This window comes from Crocuta crocuta, unplaced genomic scaffold, assembly GCF_008692635.1.
Source record: "Crocuta crocuta isolate KB4526 unplaced genomic scaffold, BGI_CrCroc_1.0 scaffold223, whole genome shotgun sequence".
Classification (NCBI taxonomy): Eukaryota; Metazoa; Chordata; class Mammalia; order Carnivora; family Hyaenidae; genus Crocuta; species Crocuta crocuta.
Genome location: NW_027529426.1, coordinates 2,634,300 through 2,650,015, shown reverse-complemented (window position 1 = coordinate 2,650,015; position 15,716 = coordinate 2,634,300). Strand labels below are relative to the sequence as shown.

The 15,716-nt window shown below is 38.7% G+C and overlaps 1 protein-coding gene across 6 annotated transcripts in view; it reads right to left on the bottom strand.

Moving 5' to 3' along the window:
• Positions 1-15,716, bottom strand: part of APBB2 (amyloid beta precursor protein binding family B member 2) — a 375,901-nt gene that overhangs the window by 288,900 nt on the left and 71,285 nt on the right. For all 6 annotated transcript variants that reach the window (XM_077758890.1, XM_077758894.1, XM_077758895.1 and 3 more), the window contains exon 2: positions 9,791-9,945. The gene's annotated coding sequence lies outside the window, so the exon portion shown is untranslated. The remainder of the gene's footprint in view (positions 1-9,790; positions 9,946-15,716) is intronic.

Below are 15,716 nucleotides of genomic sequence, written 5' to 3'. Positions count from 1 at the left end.
ATGTTGGTACTCATTTTTTAAATAAATTACCGACTTGGATACTGTCTATGTAAAAACATCCAGCAGACTATTTTTGTTTATGAATGAAGTGGCAAATCAATTCTTATTTGGGCAGATAATAATCAATTTGGAAATTTCAGAAGTTATGAACAGTTATCATGTCATGAATATAGATCTTATTCAGACAGTATAATCAAATTAAATGTTTTATTCATTACAGGTCAATATAGGACTGAGAAACTACTGCTTGCTCTTATATTAGTAATTACATTAAAATAAATGACAATTGACTACATGTCATTCAAGTATGGTATCTTTGAATGCTTTCAAAGGAAGCCTAATAATTTACAGATTATTTAACATAAAAACTATAAAGGCAAGAAAAAAATCAAAAGATAGAATATGCCAAACTCTATTAACATATTTATCATAAGCATCCCCATTAAAGATTTACACAAAAATGTGGTTTCTCCTAATGAAAGCAAGTTCCTGGTACTCTCTTCATTCTTGTACTGGTTACTGAGTATGACTAGTGTTGGTTCACTGAATGTGACTAAGTTGATCTGCAGCCAAATGATTATAAATAGGCTGGAGCCTTCACAGATGTAATTATACCACAACTCAAACATTGGTGGTTCAATCATTCCAAACCCCAAACATCAGTCAGCACAAGGCTCTCTATAAAATAAAAGGCAGTTAAGAAGTTACTATCACTCAGCCATATTTTGCTTCAGCTCCCTAAGAAAAACAAGACCAAAACCATATTCTCCTAGAACATCATACATCCTATAATCCTCATAGGGTCCATTCTTCATTCTGCAAATAGGTCACCAAGATTTTTTAAAGACGCCAAAGAGAAATAAAAGATTTAAAGGAAGAGCAAGCAGGGCTAAAACAACCAGGATGCCCACTTACCTGTGGTTTTTTCTTTTAAATGAACAACACAAAGAATAACTCCACACTGCTCTATGGATGCACTTTTATGCAGTGATATTCTCAGTCAAAGGACTGCTAGGAAAGCAGAGGGAGAGGTAGCAAACACGTCAGTTCCCATCAAGGTAGTCTACCCAGGTTGAAACAAGAAGATTGCAAAGAAAGAGCAGGAAGGGAGAAGCCATCCTGAACTGAGCCCTCCGGAAACCAGGAAGCATTACCAATGGAACTGGAAAAAACTTATTCTAAATCTAATTTTGATTTTAATACCTGATTAAAGTGGCAAAAGTCACCTTTTAGCTGTATGTCAGAAAAAGGAGATGTTTTAACACCAAAATCTTCAATTTTTTCACATTAAAAATAAGTCATTCCCCAAACAAAATTATAACTTTATAAGAAACCAAAATAAAAGAAAATGGCCAACTAGATTCCAAATACCATTAAAAAAAGTACTGACTTTTTTTTCCCTTCTCCATCATACGCATTCACAATTTTTACAGAGTTGTAATTAAGGAAGAGATATAAATTTGCAGTCTTCATATTTCCAATACAATTATTTTAATGTCTGCACAGTTGCTTATTGAGAACTATACTAACACAAAGGCAAAAATAGCACAGGTAAATATGAAAATACAGATGGTGTTTTAATTATACTATGAAAAATGTCCAATTTTTATGAAACATATAAAATCATAACTATATTCCCGAAACCCAAAACACTTTAACTCAGAGATTTTCCATTCAGTAGAACAGTTTTGTAAACTGTATTATTTTATGTAAAAAAGACCCAATTCATAGAATTGTTAATGAAAATTCTTGAAATTCTTGAGGTAATACACCAAACTTGTAAATACTTCAGTCTAGAGTTGTTGGAAGTAATGGAAAATTCTAATCTGTTTTATTCTAATGGATAATGGGCATTAGAATGCTTACCATCTTTATGAAAAACAAAGCATTTTTTAATTTAACGTAATGCATATAGTAATCTAGAAAATCCATCTAAATTGGTTTGCATTCTCCTCTACCATTTTGGATCTCCACATTTATCCCAAAGAGAAATAACCAGAGACCAGTACTTTTAACAGAGTGACTCAAACAGGAATGGAGAGGAAAAGTAGCAAAGATAGGATAGCAAAAATAGAGACATATTGCGACTTAACCCTACTTCTTGAACAAATGTTTTCACAGAAAAACCGCACTGCAAAAACCCAAGTATAAAATGGTACTAGCATAAAGACAGACATAATCAAAAAAACAGAATTAAGACCTCTGAGATAAACTCTTACATTTATGGTCATTTGATTTTCTACAAAGGTGCTAAGGTAAATCAACTGGTAAAGGATAGTCTTTTCAGCAAATAGTGGTGGGAAAATTGGACATCCATGCGGGGAGGAGGGGAAGGAATTAACTTACACCTGAACCCCATACCATACACAAAACTTAACCCCATGGGACCAAAGACGTAAGTGTAGGGACTAAAGTAACAAAAGTTCCAGAGAGAAATAAAGGAAAAAAATCTTAGTGACCTTTAGTTATGCAGGGAATATTTAGAAACATCAAACTCATGAGCTTTAGAAGAAAAAATTGATAGACTGAACTTTATTACAATTAAAAACTTTTAAAGCTCAACACCCAAAGAACAATAATCCAATTTAAGAACGGGCAAAAGACACAGACAGACACTTTTCCAAAGAAGAAAGACAGACAGCCAACAGACAACATCACTGATCATCAGGGAAATTTAAATCAAAACTACAATGAGACATCACCTCACACCCATCAGAATGGCTGAAATCAACAACACAAAAAACAACAGGTGCTGGTGAGGATGCCCAGAAAGGGGAATCCTCTTGCACTGCTGGTGGGAATGCAAACTGGTGCAGCCACTCTGGAAAACAGATGGAGTTTCCTCAAAAAGTTAGAAATAGAACTACCCTATGATCCAGTAATTGCACTATTAGGTGTTTACCCAAAAAATACAAAACTATGAATTCAAAGGAGTACATACACCCCAATTTTATAGTAACATTATCTGCAATGGTCAAATTATGGAACCAGTCCAAGTGTCTATCAATNCCAGTAATTGCACTATTAGGTGTTTACCCAAAAAATACAAAACTATGAATTCAAAGGAGTACATACACCCCAATTTTATAGTAACATCTGCAATGGTCAAATTATGGAACCAGTCCAAGTGTCTATCAACTGATGAATGGGTAAGGAAGATGAGAGAGAGAATAGAATATTCCTCAGCCGTGAAAAGGAACAAACTCTTGCCATTTGCAATGACATGGATGGAGCTAGAGAGTATTATGCTAAGTGAAATAAGTCAGAGAAAGACAAATACCGTATGAATTCACTCATAAGGGAATTTAAGAAACAAAACAAATGAGCAAAGGGGAAAAAAAGAAAGAGAGGCAAACCAAGAAACAGACTGAACAGTAGAGAACAAAAACTGATGGTTACTAGAGGGAAGGTGGGTGGAGGGATGGGTGAAACAGGTTTCACTTAAGGATTCACTTAATCCCAGGTGAAATGGGATTAAGGAGGGCACTTGTGATCAGTACCAGGTGTTGTACGGACATGCTGAATTACTATATTGAACACCTGAAACTAGTGTCACACTGTATGTTAAATGAATTTGAATAAAAACTTAAAAAAAAGAAATTAAAACAAAAGCAAGAAAACCTTGAGCTCCAAAGATAGCATTAAGAAAATGAAAAGACAAGCCAGAGACTGGGAGAAAATATGTGGAAATTATATATCCGATAAGGGACTTACAGACAAATAACTCAATATGAAAATATGCAAAGAATTTGAATAGGCATTTCCCTAAAGAAGATATGAGTGGCTAAGCAGCTCACTGATTATATAACTAGCTCAATAAAAGGAGATAAATTTCAGAAATATCATCTTTCATTCTTTTCAAAAGCTACATAATAGGATGATTTCATTGGAAACCCCAAAGCATGTCACTGTGTATTTCTCATACCACAGTCAGGTTTTCAAATCACTGCAAAAAATAATTGCAATAACATCCAGATTGGACAAGAAATGAAACTACAATAAAACCTTGGATTATGAGTAACTTGTTCTGTGAGTGTTCCACAAAACGAGCAAACATTTCTAACAAATTTTAACTTGATAAACAAGTGATGTCTTGCAATATGAGTCGTACATGACACCAAATGTCACATGATCACAACTGAGCCAATAGTTTCTCTCTCTCTCTCTCTCTCTCTCTCTCACACACACACACACACACACACACACACTCTCTCTCTCTCTCTCTCTCTCTGCGGGATTGTGGGTGATCATATCCCATGTTCTGATGCTCGGTCTCAGGCCATAGTATTTGGCAGAAATCAGTGATTTTTCACAACACTGGAAGATGCCCACAACTGGCACTAGTGTATTTTTGGTCACTTCAAATCACCTATGGACAGTCCTTTACTTTTCCATACAAAGAGTAAGGAATGCTTTGCTTCATTCTAGGTCAGGCTGCCTGCAGATATAGACCCTTTCCTCTGCTGCCTTATTGCTGGTTACATTAAGTACAGTATATGACAAGAGTTTATTAATACTGTAGTCAACATAACGTGCGAGCACATACAATGGCTCCCGTTCACGAAAAGGGTAAAAAGAAAGGCAGTAAGGAGATGGTTATAGTGGAAGCTAAGAAGGAAATCATGAAGAAGAACAAATGAGGTATGCATGTGGCCAAAACTGCAAGATTTTGTAAGAAGCCGACGTCTGCATCTCGTCTGCAGAAGAGGAGAAAAAGACAGAAGAATCCCTCACTAATGAGATGAGGGAGATGTGTGAAAGGTGGGAAACAGTGCAAAATTTTGTAGAAATGCACCACCCAAATAAGGCTGTAGCAATGCAAGCAATGACAATGCAGTGTCACACTGTCCTCAAAAGGAGACAAAAGCAAGTGTCATTGGATAGTTTCCTTGTTAAAGTTGCACAAAAAGAAAAAATTCCACTGAGCCAATAAATAGCAGTGATTCCATTAGTGACAGTGAAAGTCATCCTACACAATAATCCTCCTCACGCTAGTCTCCCTCACACCAGCCACAGAGGTTTTCAAAGGTAAGTGCAGGTTACTTTGTTTATTTTTCTTTATCTTTTGTATCTTATTTATTATTTTGTACAATATTACAGTATTGTAATCATTTTTATATGAAAATTTTTGGGTTGTGGAATGAATCATCTGAGTTTTCACTATTTCTTATGGGGAAATTCACTTTGATATACAAGTGCTTTGGATTACACACATTTCTGGAATGAATTATGCTCACAAACCAAGGTTTTTACTGTACTTAGATATAAACCTAATAAAATATGCACAAGATTCATGTAAGGAAAACTACAAAATTATGATGAAAGAAATCAAAAAAATTCTAAATAAATGGAGTTACTCCACATACATAGATAGGAATATTGTCAAGATGTCTGTTGTTCTCAACTTGACCTACAGATTTAACACAATCTCAGTCAAAATCCTGGCAAGTTATTTTGTGGATACAGATAAACTGATTCTAAAGTTTACAAGGAAAGGCAAAAAGCCCAGAATAGCCAATACAATATTGAGGCAGAACAAAGTCAGAGGACTAACACTACCCGACATGAAGATTTACTATAAGCTACGGTAATCAAGACAGTGAGGTAGGGGTGCCTGGGTGGCTCAGGCTCAGGTGGTTAAGCGTCTGACTTCAGCTCAAGTCATGATCTCATGGTTTGTGGATTCAAGCCCCGCGTTAGGCTCTGTACTGACGGCTAGCTCAGAGCCTGGAGCCTATTTCCGGTTCTGTGTCTCCCTCTCTCTGACCCTCCCCTGTTCATGCTGTATCTCTCTCTCTCAGAAACAAAACATTAAAAAAGATTTTTTTAAATAAAAAAAAAAAAAGACAGTGAGGTACTGGTGAAGGAACAGACGAATAGATCAACGGAACAGAAGAGTGAGCCCAGATACAGAACCGCACAGGTACAGCTAACTGATCTTTGACAAAGGAATGAACGCCATTCACTGAAGAAAGTATAATTTTTCAACAAATGGTGCTGGAAAACTTTAATTTCACATACAAAATATGATTCTAGACAAAGGCCTTGACAGCTTTCACAAAACTTAACTCAAAATAGCTGTAGATCATGGGCCTAAATGTAAAACATAAAATTATAAAACTCTAAAAGATATATATATAAAACTCTAGAAAATCTGGATGACCTTGGTTTGGTAGTGACTGTATTTTTTTTTTAATTCTTTTAAACATTTATTCATTTTTGAGAGACAGAGTGAGTGGGGGAGAGACAAAGAGAGAATCCAAAGCAGGGTCCAGGCTCTGAGCTGTCAGCACTGAGACCGACGTGGGGCTCAAACCCAAGGATCAGGAGATCATGACTTGAGCTGAAGTCAGATGCTTAACCGACTGAGCCACCCAGGCACCCTGGCAGTGACTTTTTTTAGATACAACAGCAACAATCCATAAAAGAATTAATAATTGATAAGTTAGACTTCATTAAAATTAAAAACTTCTGCCATGAGAAAGTCACTATTAAGAGAATGGAAAAAAAAAAAAAACAAGCCACAGAATTGGAAGAAAATATCCACAAAAGACTTATCTGATAAAGGACTGATATCCAGAACATACAAAGAACTCTTAGAACTCAACAGTAAGAAAATCTGAACAGGCACCTCACCAAAGAAGATCTACAGATGGCAAACAAAGATATGTAAAGAGGCTCAAAATCATGTATCGTTAGGGAACTGCAAATAAAAACAACAATGAAATGCCACACACACCTATTAAAATAGCTAAAATCCAAAACACCAACAACACTAAATGTTAGGGAAGATGTGAAGAAACAGAAACTCTCACTCACTGCTGGCAGGAAGGCAAAATAGTACAGACACTTTGGAAGACAATTCGACAGTTTCTTATAAAACCAAACATACTTTTACCATACAACCCAGCAATCATGCTCTTTGGTTATTCACTCAAAGGAACTGAAAATCTGTGTCCACACATAAGCCGGCACATGAATGTTCATAGCAACTTTATTCACAATTGCCAAACGTTGGGAGCATCCAAGATATCACCCAAGGATAAATAAACTGTGGTATATCCAATAGAATATTACTTAGTGCTAAAAAGAAAGGAGCTCTCAGGACACAAGAAAACATGGAGGAGTCTTAAATGCATATTTCTAAATGAAAGACGACAATCTGAAAAGGTTACATAATATGTGATTCCAAATATATGAAATTCTGGGAAAGGTAAAACTACGGAGATAGGAAAAAAGATGAGTAGTTGCCAGGAATTCGGGGGCGGGGGGAGGTTGGAGGGGGAGGAATAGTTAAAGCCTGGGACTTTTAGGGCACCAGAACTATTCTGTGTGACTCTGTAAGGGTCCATACATCATACATATCATTACATATTTGTCAAAGCCCGCATAATGTACAACATAAAGAATGAGCCCTAATGTAGACCATCGACTTAAGTTAATAATAATGTATCAACACTGGCTCATCAATTTTTTTAATGTTTATCTGTTTTTGAGAGAGAGAGAGACAGAGACAGAGTGTGAGCAGGAAGGGGCAGAGAGAGAGAAGACGACACAGAACCCGAGGCAGGGTCCAGGCTCTGAGCTGTCAGCACAGAGCCCAACACGGGGCTCGAACTCATGAACCATGAGATCATGACCTGAATATTGGCTCATCAATTGTAACAAACGTTGCAAACAAATGCCAGATGTTAACAGGGAAAACTCTGGGTGGTAGTGGGGATATGTGGGAACTCTATACTTTCTGCTCAATTTTTCTGTAACCTAAAACTGCCCCCCCAAAATAAAGTCTTAAAAAAGATGTAAGTCTTAAAAAAGCAATGTCAGTTATAAAAAATAAAATAATAATAAAGTCTAGCATTAAGAAGAAGAAATGAATCTTTAACCTCATGATGTGCTTAGGATTCTGGTTAAACAGAAAGCCAACCGAGGTTTATGGAGAAGAGCAGCTGTTACCCTGCGGTGTTGAAATAAACTCTGGACAGCTTTCTGATAACCTCTCATTTGGCTGCTCCCAAAACAATTGTGTTTACAGTAAACACCCGGATTCTACTACTAGGAAAGCTCTGAAATTATCTTCCTTATCTGCTACTCACTTTAACTATAGGCTCTGGAAAGCCTCCTTTTCTTTGAGACTCAAAATGCAAGTAATTGAATTAAATGTATTTTTTTCTAACGTTCCTGAAGACTAAATTCTACTTCTTTGTGAAATAACAGCTCTCTGCCAGTCTCTCCAACACCGAGCAGAATTCATAATTGCATCTCTACTCCCACAGAACTTTGTCTTTTTACCTCTAGTGATACATTTTTCACACTGTGTGTCAGCTAACAGAATACCGATCTGGCCCATCCCCTCCACTGTGAGGCCCCGAAGACAAGGAGTGTCAATCACACTAACACCGCATCTAGAAGGCATTCCCAATCAGGACCTTTTTGGATCTAAGTGATGGATTATCTAGTTCAAACTAACTACCTAACTTGCCAGGAAAGTGAAACCAGACTTGCTGCCTTTAGATGGTGCTGTATCTGAGGCTGTAAGTTTTGTACACAGGTGTGTGTGTGTGTGTATCCATTATTTCTTGTACCTCCCTGCTCAGATCTCCTCTGTGTTAACTTTATCCTCAGAAAGCCTTTCCCTAAGTGGTGGCAGAGAGGGAAACTAACCGCTCCAGCTTAAAAAAAAAAAAAAAAAAAAAAAAAACCCACAAAAAGGAAAAACCTCTTTGCAACAGGGTCAATGAAAATACTGGTCTCCCCCATAAACCGATCCTTGTGACCCTGACTAGCGAAGCTTATGTCACATGCCCATAACAGAGGCAGTGAGGTCACCTCCTTTGACAGTGACAGATGCTGGAAACAAAGCAAGGGTGACTGACTGCCCAGGGAAAATCTGGGTGATTTACTGAAAGAAAGAGGAAAGGGAGGCTGAGTGGGTGAAGTCAACGGACGTTCACTACTTTACAGGATCGCGAGACTGCTGACTCGCTCCTGTCTGGTGAGTGTTTATTAACTGTTTATTATGTATGATGCTGAGTTACTGCCCGAACATGCAATGGAAATTGATTGCAGGGCCTCTCCCTGTAGAGGACACGTTCTCAAAATGAACTGTCCCCAACTAGTGTTCCACGTGAGGTGGTTTTGTTTCATTCTCCTGGTCCACGGTGAGGCTATTTTGCATTTGTCTATATTCCGATTATTTTCAGGACCTTTTTCTTCTGTCCCTATGAGTGTCTTCATGCCAAATGTACACACTGCCCAAAATGGACATGTTGCTAGCTTTTGTCTGGGGGGAGGTAAGAGTAAGTAAAATCTTGCCCAGCAAACCAGGGCCAGCAGCACCCCAACAGAAATGGCAGGTCTCCATGACCCCCTCTTCCCGGCGTGAGAACACAAATGAGGGCAAGTCTGAAAACACCAGCGCAAGCCCATGCTTTCTCGAGGACACGGTTTCTCCCCAAAATAAAACCAAGATCACTGCGGTTGTTCTGCGTGGCCTGGCAGTGGCTTCTTACATATATGTGCTGAGGACTTTGTCTTCCCTGAGAGAAGACAGGACGATCAGCAAGAAGACGGGGCAGAGGAGGTGAAGAAGGCAGGCAATGATACACTGTACATGGAAATATGTCAGGATCAGGATCTATCTTCCATCCGTGCAGTGCCAGGAGTCTCTCGAATAACTGGGAATGACTATTTGGGGGCGGTTTCAGAAACACTCTATGGAATAAACAAAACCGCTTTTCCTCTAGCTGACCCGATCCACTTCGGCCAGCCTCTCTTATCTTACACTAACCTGATTTTGCTTAAGTGATTGTCTATCTCCGGCTTTCACAGGAGCTTTCTTTTATGGATTTTCCATCCAGCGAATGTTTCTGTTCCACAGCTGGGCAGATCCGACCACAGCATGCTTGGCTGCAGACCACAGCAGCTCCAACCTGGAGGGGGGACCTGGAGGGGGAAAAAGCCAGAAGCCGTTGGAGGGATTCATATTCACAAACACCCACACACACTCTCAAGAGTTTATGTTTGGCGGGATAACCCCAAATGTTTTCCAATCGTTTAAAATCATTAAGGAACAGAGACAATAGCTTACGAGGTGTCCTAAACACAAGTGTGGGCCATCCTAAAGAAAGACTAAGGTACTTAACCATTATTGAAAAGGATTGGCCAAACGATTATACTGTTTGTGGAAAATTCAGGCACCAGATGTTTTAATTAACCACAGAAAACACAACTACAACTAAAATTTCATGAACACAGTGATCTGCCCTGTGGAAAACCACAGGAATGTTCTGGCAAGGCTCAGTCTGAATTCTTGGGACACAGAGGGCTAGAATCATTCCCCTTAGGAACTCGAACAGAAAATTAACTTGCTCAATATGTTTTAAAACACAAAATGAAACCCAGATTTAATCTCAATCAAATATAAAAACATTTCAGGACTTCAAAGGGCCCCACACCAAAAGACATGTAAGGGGAAGGTCATAAAGAATTTCAGTGTAGTTCAGGATTTAGAATGCATTTTCAATGCACAGTGAATGGTGTAATAGAAAATTTTATAGGCTAAACAATCCAAAGGGAAAACTAATCATCTTTCATTTCGTAATAGAGAAAAAGGGATATATGAAACCAATATTCAACAAGTGAATTATAAATATTATCAAATGTATAACATATTTGGGCAAAAGGAATCTCTTAACTCTCCCCCTTCATGTGGAACCTGTGGGCCGGCCCACACTAGCTACCAAGTTTCAGCTTGAGGAATCAAGGCATCCAGAAAAACGGTGCTAAAATAACTTAGGCTCACTGATACTGCAAGTTAACAATTCTGGCACGAAATTAAAATGAAACTAAAATGAGGGAAACTTACAAAAGCAATTAGTGAACAACTAAGAACTAATAAATTAAGGCGTCTTCATTTGTTAATGATAGTATTAGTTATGACAACATCTATAAATGCTAAACATTGAAAGCCTGTTCGAGAGGGAGCAAACAGGACAAGTGTTATTTTCAGATATGGGGCCTACAATTCTATTTCTGTAAGTCAAAACAGACCCTGTCACAAGTATGCCACGCATAATATGACATTAATCTGTACCTTCATTTGAAAACTCAGTCCCAAAAATCATCTCAAAAGGAATACAGGAAAGTTATATATATGTATGATATGTTCCCAATTTTGTTCTACAAACTGAGTGTGTATATTTTAAAGACACCAAAGTATGAAAAAAGAGCTATTTCTGGGTCATGGAATTAGAAGCCATTTGTCTTTCCTTGGTGTTTTCCAAGTCTTCTGGAACTAATATATATTACTTGTAGAATTAGAATATTATTTTATATATTTTTTAATGTTTATTTATTTTTGAGAGAGAAAGAGAGACAGAGCATGAACCAGGGAGGGGCAGAGAGAGACAGAGACACAGAATCTGAAGCAGGCTCCAGGCTGTCCGCACAGAGTCCCACATGGGGCTCGAACCCATGAACTGTGAGATCATGACCTGAGCCGAAGTCAGACACTTAACTGACTGAACTACCCAGGCGCCCCAGAATTAGAATATTTTTAAAGACGAGTTTTGTTAAACAGTATGAGAATACAAATCAGGAATTGGATGTCTATCCTACACCCCAGCCCAATCTGTGGATTTCCTCTTATCTCATCAGTAAGAGCCAAAAAATTAGAAAGTCTTCATTTATCTGAACTCAAGAATTCTTAATTTGGTTCCAATCCCAAGTGTCCAGTAACACTTTCAGGCCCGATTAACACAATTTTCCTAGAAATAAAAAGTTTGCGTTTGTTTTCTGCAAACTTACCACAAGGAGACAAGAAGACCATAGTTATTTCCCCCTTTTAATTAATGCATCCAATCATCTCTGTCACCGGTCAGGTCATCTAATTTTTGCTTAATTAAAAAGAACACCTCCTGGTGTTACTTATGGTCTCACGGGAGCCGGGCCTAGTGAACTCTTGGCACACTCGGATTTTGACACTAGCATCCCAGAACAAACAAAGCACAGTGGTGGAATCTTAACACTGGAGGACCTGGTAATCCATCATTCCACGAACCCCCAAACTCCCTCAGGTTACAAATGAAGACCATGAGATGCCCAGAGAGTTCCACTTTCTTTCCTGAGGCCACATAGCAGGGATGAGTGGATCAAGGATCAAAGTCAAGATCACCTGTCTCTTCTTTGACCCAGCACTCTTTCCACCATTTCCAGCACTACAACGTCTCAGCACACACTCTTCCAAATGCAAGACTGTATGAAACACAAGCACATGTTAAATTCATACCAGCCAAACCAGAAGAATAAGACAGACATTTGTTCCACCAAAAATGAAATGCATGCAGGGAAAAAAAAAACAAACAAACCAAAGACTCAAATGCAGGCTAAAAATGACGTGGTGGCACTGCCCAGAACACGGTCAAGCAGAGAAACAATGGCTGCAGTGTGCTCCAGCGGCAGGTGTCCAGAACAGAAACTGCCTGTCACACCGAAAGCTTTCTGGTCCTAGTATCTGCCCTGTTGACAACAGCACATACCCAGTACTCAAAGCAGGACAAAGGGTTTTCAACAAGATAGAACTACACTTGCACTGAGCCACCTGCAAGAGAGAAGAAAGATGCATGCTCCCCCCTAGTAGCTGCAAACAAGTGATTTATGGCATCAAGTCGTGGCCTCCTCCTGACAAAATGACCCAACTCTTGGGGGAGAGACATTAGGAGTTTCAAAAATTAACAACGGTCACTGAGAACTAACATAAAATAAAATAAAATAATCCTGATACTTCCTATCTTATGTCTGATACAACCTCAGAGAGTGAGCAAGATTCTTCTCTTTGCTTCTAAGTTATTTATTTGAAATACTGCTCACCTCCACTTCTTTCTTAGCATCCACCTACAGTGTCCCCGCCACACCAATCAGAAACCCAAGATTTGCACAAAATGTGAATAGCCTGAAAAGCAAGGGGAGAGAAGAGGACAGATGGCAATGACAAACTCAGAAACGCTCCCTGAAAAGCCTTTATTGAGCTCACTGCTGGTCAGCCTGTCCTACTGTGCAGCAGGACAACAAAGCCATGGGCTGTGAAGCTAATAAAAAAAAAAAAAAGCCGCATCGAGGGATGATGTGATCTCGCTTTGTAAGAGCCAGAACAAACACAATAGCTTGTCCTGCCTCATTTGAGAAGCCAGGCACCCAACTGATAAAAGAAAATGCATTTTTTTCCACCCAAAACTGCTCCTAAAGTCCCTGCCATATATTTCCATGGCTGGATCCTGGAGGGAACACAATATTGGCAGTTTATTTACTCCCCTTGGTGCCTCTGTTCTAATACCAAAGGTCAATGCCCATGGCGGGCAAAGGGAATCAGATTCTTGTTGCCATTTCACAATGAAATCAAAGCTCTGTGGTATTGTTCAAGTAACTCTTTAAAGTTATTTGTAAGGTAATGATGATAAGTTCAAATTTATCGGTCTGGGAGAACAAACTCTGACCTACTGATCAAATTGGGGGAAATCTTGCTGGAGCCATCAACTTATCTTTCTTAATAGAGATGAAACAAATTAGATCAGAGTCACAGATTTTGAAAGGCTTTCTTGGAACCCTGGCCGGGTGTTGTTTGGTCTTCACTTCAGTGAATGCCTTTGGCGAAACGCGCACCCAGATGTTTGCCGCCATTTGAGAATCTTAAATGGTTGGTTAGCGTTTTATTTTTCCGATTCTAATATCACAGGGAAGGTTTCTCCTTCTCGAGTCTGAGTCCAGAAATACCAGCCAAGCCAATTCAACACTTCAGAAATTTCTATCTCAAAATGACCAGGAAGACCAGGCAAAAATACACTGGAGAACATGCCTTTTGCCACCTTGGAAATCTGATTTTAACAACTCAGATTTATGGTCTTGATAAATTTACTTCTTAAAATGTTTGGGAGGAAAAAGTATAGTCTTATAATTGTTTTATTAATTTATTTTTTCAAAAAGGACGTATCATAGGCACCCATTATGGGCAACTTAAGAGGATCTAGTATGAGTCGCCCAAACTGGCATCCGACAAAGGCTGCAACTGATAAGGAAGACGTCAGACAATTTGGAAAAGGTTTCGTACGGAACTTCCTCTCTCACGCTCTCAAGGAGAAGCTCCAACTGGAGAGGACACAGTGGGGGAATTTGTGCTTACTAATGTTTTTTATTTGTTTTGAAATAACGGACTAACTGATTCAAATGATCATTCAGTTTAAATTAAACTCTTTCTGTTTTGGATGGCAACTTAAAAACCAAAAACAAATTTAGTAAAGTTTATCTTGCCCATGCTAAACTCATTTTATTCCTAAATTTTTTAGTGTTTTGTTTTTTAAAAAAAAAAAAGATTAACTATATTTTATTAATTTAGAATATCAGTTATTTCCTTTTTTATTTTTTTAAATGTAACTTATTGTCAAGTTAGCTCTCATTCAGGGTATACAGTGTGCTCTGGCTTTGGGAGTAGATTCCCACGATTCGTCGCTTACATACAATACCCAGAGCTCACTAATATTTTAAAGGCTGTTCTGGAAAGAATAAGGGATGAAGACGTGGGCAGATTTAGAGCCTGTAGTCCTAGAAATGGACTGACTCTTTCTGGGATAACTAATGTATGCTCTTTAACCTTTGTTCCATCAATTGTAAAACTGGGGTGATACTATCAGCCAACTTCATGGGATTGCCCACAGATAAAAACCAAATATGAACGCATCAGGGAAATTTTAGCTCTATACGTCCATTCAACAAATATTTACTAAGAAACTGCAATGCTGCCAGATAAAGCACTGAGGACACAACTGTGAACAACAGACCCAGTCCCTTCCTGCAAGGACTTAGCATAAGGAATGCACTGTGATCTGTGTGAGGCACAAGGAGCTATGGGAACACGTAGGCAGATTCTGATCCAAATACCAGACAAGTATCAGGTATTGTTACCTTTATGACTTCTTGAGGAAGTTTCTCAGTGAAAAATGGTAGACATGGCTTTTTGTCTGGGTTGTCTAATTGTTAGCTCATTCATTTATATATTCTTCTCCAACATTCGCTATGTGCCAGGCACTATTCTAAGTGCTGAGGACCATAATTTCCACCTTGATGTTGTAGTCATTTCTCACTCATATGAAATGCAAAATATATGAACTAGATAGAGTAAGCAGCAAGGGAGCAGTTCTTTTAACCAAAATACTTACACGCAAAAGTTAAAAGGAATATTCTAATTGATCTAAATACAATAAAAATTTTTCTTTAATCTTTTTAAGTTTATTTTGACAGAGAAAGAGCATGCATACAAGCAGGGGAGGGGCAGAAAGGGGGTGGATGGAGAGAGAATCCCAAGCAGGTTCCACACTGTCAGCACAGAGCCTGAAGCAGGGCTCAGTCCTATGAACTGTGAGATTATGATCTGAGTCAAAATCAAGAGTCCGACTGATCCACCCAGGTGCCCCTAAAAATTTTACTTCTTAATCTCCAGACCACATTTCATAATATACCAGATAACTACCGCAAGCAAATGAGCCACATTCTTAGGTTTGCAGGACTACGATTTGTGTGTGTTGGCATGGAGCAGAGCACTCTCTCCACACTGCCCCTCTGCCCCTCCCCCGCCAAGGAGAAACACACACACTGGAATCCAGCCAATAACAACCCCAGTGTTAACAAGGGGAATATCAGTTATTTTAGAAGCATTTCCTGGAGCA